We start from the raw sequence: 6,947 nt of genomic DNA, 5'->3' as shown, positions 1-6,947 counted from the left end.
ACAACGGAAGAAGGAGGAGAAGGCCTTACCTGTTCGAAGAGGCCCGCGGTGGAGAGAGAAGCCCGCTCCCTCAGGTCGGTAGAAAGTGGACTACAAAAATGGCTCGCTGAGCCGAGTAAAAGTGCGCAACCGCGCATGCAAAAAAACACACCGACGGGAGGGGCGACCAGCTGGGGAGTCGATCTCCACAGCCGGCAACGACAGCTACAGAACAGCAGCAGCAAGAGGAGAACATAGAAGACAACGAAAACAAGAAAGAAGAGAAGAAAAGGGCAACAAAGAAACAACAGATGGCCAACCCAGAGGAAGAAGAAGAGGAAGAGGAAGAGTACAGTGAAATGGAAGAAGAAGGGAAAGGCAAGACAATGGATATATTTTCTCTTATTAAAGAATACATGGATTCATTTAAAGAATGGCAAGCACAAGAATTTAGTGATTTAAGAAGAAGAATAAACAGTACAGAAGAGAAAGTGAATAAAATAGATATGACCATATCAGAAATAGGAAAAAGAATGGACAAGGTGGAAGAACGAGAAGCAGCAGTAGAAATGGAGCTAGAGGACTTAAAAAAGAAATTAGAGGAATCTAATAAAAAAGTTAAAGAGACACAAGAGCTGTTAGCTCAGAAAATAGATATAATGGAAAATTATAACAGAAGAAATAATATAAACATAGTGGGCCTTAAGGAAGATGAAGAAGGCAAGAATATGAGAGAGTTTATAAAAGATTGGATCCCCAGGATCTTAGGATGTCCAGAACTACAGCAAGAAATGGAAATAGAAAGGGCACATAGAGCATTAGCCTTTAAACCACAACCACAACAAAAGCCAAGATCCATTTTAGTAAAATTCCTAAGATATACTACAAGAGAAAAGGTACTGGAGAAAACAATGGAGAAAGTAAGAGAGGACAACAAGCCACTGGACTATATACATATATAATACATATATTACATAATTTAAAAGAAAATATATAGTGTATAGAGAAGAATTAATGAGGGGAAAAAAGGGGAAGAGAGGAGTAAAGAGGGAATTTAGAGAGTGACCTTTGTTGTATATAAAAATTGAAATCTTTTCTGGGGGGGGGCTGGGTAGGGAGAAATTACGGTCACTGCAAAATCAGTTGACGCTTGCGAGTGAATTCGCAAATCCAAATGGAGAGGGGAGATGTGGTTGCGCGACAAGGGATAATGGGCAACTCAGGAAGGGGAGGGGACAATGGGGTTAAAGAAATATTAGGTAGGAGAATAAGGGGAATATTTGATGTGTTAAAAATGTTGTCTTATAAACTGTTCAAAGAAAGAAAGCAGAAATGGATGAGAAGGAAAGATGATGATGAGGAAACGGAAGGGAAAGATAAACAAAGTATAAAATGGCTACATTAAACTATATGACTTTAAATATTAATGGAATACATAACCAAATCAAAAGGAAGAAACTGCTAAATTTACTGAAAAAAGAAAAAATTGATATTGCATTTGTGCAAGAAACACACTTAACTGAAGTGGAGCACAAGAAATTAAAGAGAGATTGGATAGGACATGTAATGGCAGCGTCATATAACTCAAAAGCTAGAGGAGTGGCTATATTAATCAGTAAAAATGTACCAATTAAAATTGAAGAGGAAATAATAGATCCAGCAGGAAGATATGTAATGATAAAATGTCAGATATATTCGGAGTTTTGGAATTTACTTAATATATATTCGCCTAATGAAGAAGATCAAAAATTTATGCAGGATATTTTTCTGAAGATAGCAGATATGCAAGGGAATATATTAATAGGAGGGGATTTCAATCTCAATTTGGATTCAAACATAGATAAAACCGGGAAAAAAATTAACAGAAAGAATAAAGTAACCAAATTTATAATTAAATCGATGCAAGAAATGCAACTTTTGGATATATGGAGGAAACAACACCCAAAGGAAAAGGAATATTCATATTATTCGGGTAGACATAAAACATATTCAAGAATAGATTTATTCCTGTTATCAGCTTGTATACAAGATAGAGTTAGGAAAACAGAATATAAAGCTAGAATATTATCGGACCATTCACCCTTGATATTGACAATAGAGTTAGAGGACATCCCTCCAAGAATGTATAGATGGAGATTAAACCCCATGCTACTTAAAAGGCAGGATTTTAGAGAATTCATAGAAAGACAAATTAAAATGTATTTTGAAATAAATACGGAATCAGTGAAGGATAATTTTATATTATGGGACGCAATGAAAGCGTTCATCAGAGGGCAAATAATAAGTTACGTAACTAAGATGAAGAAGGATTACAATCAGGAAACAGAAGAGTTGGAAAAGGAAATAGCAGATATAGCGAAATAATTAGCAAGGAAGGAAGACTACTAAAAGAAGGGAATTGGTAGATAAAAAAATAAAATATGAAACATTTCAAACATATAAGGTGGAGAAAAATATAATGAAGACAAAGCAGAAATATTACGAACTAGGAGAAAAAATGCACAAAATTCTAGCGTGGCAGCTTAAGACAGAATAAACTAAAAGAATGGTATTGGCATCAAGGAAAAAAGACAAACAGATCACATATAATCCAACGGAAATTAATGAAAATTTCAGAGAATTCTACGAACAATTATACCAAACTGAAAATGAAGGGAAAGAAGGCAAAATAGATGAATTCTTAACTAAAATTGAACTACCGAAATTACAAACAGAGGAACAAAATAAATTAATAGAACCATTTGAAATAGTAGAAATACAAGAGACAATAAAAAATCTGCCGAATAATAAAACACCAGGAGAGTATGGTCTCCCAATAGAATTCTATAAAACATTTAAAGATTTATTAATTCCTCCCCTCCTGGAAGTAATCAACCAGATTGATAAAACACAAAGCTTACCAGATTCGTGCAAAACAGCAATAATTACAGTAATACCAAAGGCAGGGAAAGATCCACTTGCACCAGCATCATATCGACCAATATCTCTACTTAACACAGATTACAAGATAATAGCTAAATTATTAGCAAACAGATTAGCTGATTATGTACCAAAAATAGTAAGTCTAGACCAAACTGGATTCATAAAAAAAAGATGAACAACAGATAATATTTGTAAGTTTATTAACTTGATTCATGCAGTAGAATGGAATAAAACTCCAACAGTAGCGGTTGCTTTAGACGCAGAGAAGGCCTTCGACAGAGTAGAATGGAATTATTTATTCAAGGTACTACAAAAATTTAGTTTACCAGAGAAATATATTAATTGGATTAAAGCATTATATAAGGGGCCATTGGCAAGTGTGACAGTAAATGGATATGTATCAAAACATTTTAACTTAAGCAGATCAACAAGACAGGGATGCCCACTATCACCTTTATTGTTCGCGTTAGCCATAGAACCACTTGCAGAACTGATAAGAACAGAAAATAAAATAAAAGGGATAAAAATAAAAGGCAAGGAATACAAAATCAGTTTACTTGCAGATGATGTTATAGTATACCTAACGGAACCAGAAACATCAATAAAAGAATTACATAAGAAATTGAAGGAGTATGGAGAAGTGTCGGGATACAAGATTAATGCAAATAAAAGTGAAGCAATGCCAATGAATAATGCGGATTTCTCAAAATTCAAGAAAGAATCACCGTTTAGATGGCAAATGCAAACAATATGATACCTAGGTATACAAATAAATAAAAACCTCAGTCATCTATATAAACTTAATTATTATCCACTTGAAAAAAATACAGGAAGATTTAGAGCATTGGAAAGACTTACCATTAACACTAATAGGAAGGATAAACTGTATTAAAATGAACATTTTTCCAAGGATACAATACCAATTTCAGGCATTACCAATACACTTGACAGAAAAATTCTTTAAGGAGTTAAAGAAAATAATAAGGAAATTTTTATGGAAAGGGGGGAAACCGAGGATAGCACTAGATAAATTAACAGAATGGTATAGACAAGGAGGCTTACAACTGCCAAATTTTAAAAATTATTATAGAGCCGCACAATTAAGATATCTATCAGATTTTTACCAAACAAAAGAAAAGCCAGATTGGACTAGATTAGAGCTAGACAAAATAGGGGAGAAGATACCTGAACATATATTATATAAATGGGATGAAAAATTGGTAGAACATAGGAATTCTCCAGTCTTGCACCATTTGCTTAATATTTGGAAGAAGATTCATGTAGAAAGAAATAAAACAAACTACCAATTATCAAAACTAATACTGATGCAAAATCAGCTAATCCCTTTTACGGTAGATAACCTGTCTTTTAGAGAATGGGAGAAAAAAGGGATTAAAAGAATAGAAAATTGTTTTTCGGGGAATAAATTATTATCCTTTGAACAAATGAAGGATAAATATAATATAACTCAAGATACAGTGCTGGCATATTACCAATTGAAATCCTATTTAAAGGATAAATTGGGAAGTAGTCTGAAGTTACCAGAAGGAAGCAATTTTGAATATCTGATTACAGACACAATGATAATTAAAAAATTTATAACAAACATGTATATTAAACTACAAGAAAAGGAGAATGAGGAAATAAATGATAAAACTAAACAAAAGTGGGAACAAGATCTAAACATAAAGATAAAAAAGGAAACATGGGAGAGGTTATGTTTAGGAACTATGAGAAATACAATAAATACGAGATTACGTATGATACAATATAATTGGATACATAGGTTATATATCACTCCTCAAAAGTTAAATAAATGGGATCCAACAGTATCTGACAGATGTTTTCGATGTAAAAAAGAAATAGGAACAACAATTCATGCAATCTGGACTTGTGAAAAGGTGAAAAAATTTTGGGAAGATCTAAACCAGATATTAAATAAAATTACAGAAAGCAATATACCAAAAAAAAACCCAGAGATCTTCCTTCTAAGTAACATAAAAAATAAAGAATTTGGACTTGATTTGGAGGGTGTACAAAAAAGATTTGTTAAGATAGCCCTTGCTGTAGCAAAAAAATGTATTATGTCAAACTGGAAATTAGAAGATAATTTGAAAATACAGCAATGGTATATAGAAATGAATAAATGTATTCCATTAGAAAAAATAACATATAGTTTAAGAAATAATATAACATTATTTGAACAAATATGGGAGCCGTACATGGAATATAATAGAGAAAACCTACCGGGACATCTATCACCTAAAATGACAAAAGGAAAAGAGAATGGAAAGAATTGACTCAGTGGAAGTTTTTGTTCGTTAATGTTGAGTGACAACATTGTTTGATGGGTTTGATGTATCTTGGACTCAAGAGTTTTGAATGGATGGAGGGGGAGGTGGGTGGGGGGGAGGGGAGGAGGGAGGGGGGGGAGAAAACGACACTGTATATATTTGAAAGGAGAAATGTGTATATCTTGAATAATGTGATCTATAGTGTGAAAAATAAAAAAAAATTAAAAAAAGCAAGACCCTGAGGTGGTACCTCAGTTGTGGAAATCCTGGAGCAACAAATATCTCTCTCTGCAAACCCTACAAGAACCTTCCTGAGCGGTAAACATTTATCTTTCAAGCACCAAGCCTGGTGAACTTTATACATGTTAAATTATTTGCACCAGTATGGTGATTGCTTTGCAACCAGAAGAACTTGGTAGGAGAAGTGAGATTGAACTGTGAACCAAAGAACTTTTCTTGAATTTACACACACATTACATACACGTGTCCTTTAGAATTAGAAGGGGGTGTAATTTGGGTTTGTATAGAGTATAGTATTAAGAATTAGGGTTAAGTTTAAAGTTTGATTCTATTTTCATGTCTTGAAGTTGATTAAAAATAACTTTTGTTTCGAAAGTCACTTGTCTTGGTGAATGTCTATTGCTGTTGGGTTTTGGGGTCCTTTCCGCTTGTAACAGCTTTTGTAATTGGATTAACCCCTCCTGGCATCGACCCATTGTTAACCTGCCAATGACCTGGGCTGGTGAGCCTCCAGCACTAAACCTTGCTTTTACTCCAGGCCCAGAAACATTCAAAGGTGCTGGAGAAACTGTTGGTAAGATGTGCACTGTTATAAGGGTTGGGGAGCGTTTAATTAAGTGTCCCCTGTAGTACAGAACTGTGCCTGCCCCGAGTCAAAAGGTGGCTGGGGCATTGTAGTGGTTTCCTTGATTTTTCTCTGTGTGGGTGTGTTACCATTTCGCCACACTTTGCCTTCTGTAAATAAAATCCTTCACTTCAAAAACTGTCTCCAGTCCTTGCCTTTGAGACCCTACCAAACCTCTTCTCACTCACAACCGCCCCTCCAATGTAGTTGACGGGGGGCCTCGTTTAATTATAGGAGGCATCACTCGAAGCTACTGTATGATTTGACACATGCTTAGTGACACGGCCCGGGGTTGGGAGGAGCAGTCGCTAACATTGCAACAAGCTAGATGCTAGTGACATGAGAGGGGGGGTAGGGGAAGGTCTGAGAGGCAGTGTTGGCCACGACCATATAGGAGGACACAGCACCTTGTTTGGGGAGCAATGCCCATTGATGCCCCCCCTTGTCGCTGAGGCTGCTCACAAACAATATTGTCAGGGTACCAGGACAGGCTCTCATCTTCACAGTGGTTGATTTACAACACACGTTCTTTGCTATCCAATACCTCTTTGCATTTTCCAATGAGGAGCAGCAGTATACGTGGACCCATGTTACCACAAGGGTTTTGTGCACTCGCCTACCTTATTTTCCAGATATTACGACGACAGCTGAGAGAAATGATCTTTTCCCTAGGGGGGATCCACTGTGATGCAATACGTTGACAAGCTACTGGTGGCTAACCCTGGAGAAGAGGAGAACCGAGAGTGGTAACAGTCACTCTGCTGAACATACGGCACAACTGGAGCTACATGATCCCACAAAAGAAGGTAACCAGGGGACAGCTGGAGGTTAAGTTCCCTCAGAATCACTTTGAGTGCCACGGAGAGGACTGACACCCACCCACCTGA

Source organism: Narcine bancroftii, chromosome 1 (assembly GCF_036971445.1).
Source record: "Narcine bancroftii isolate sNarBan1 chromosome 1, sNarBan1.hap1, whole genome shotgun sequence".
In the NCBI taxonomy this organism is placed as follows: domain Eukaryota; kingdom Metazoa; phylum Chordata; class Chondrichthyes; order Torpediniformes; family Narcinidae; genus Narcine; species Narcine bancroftii.
This window is presented reverse-complemented; position numbering follows the sequence as displayed.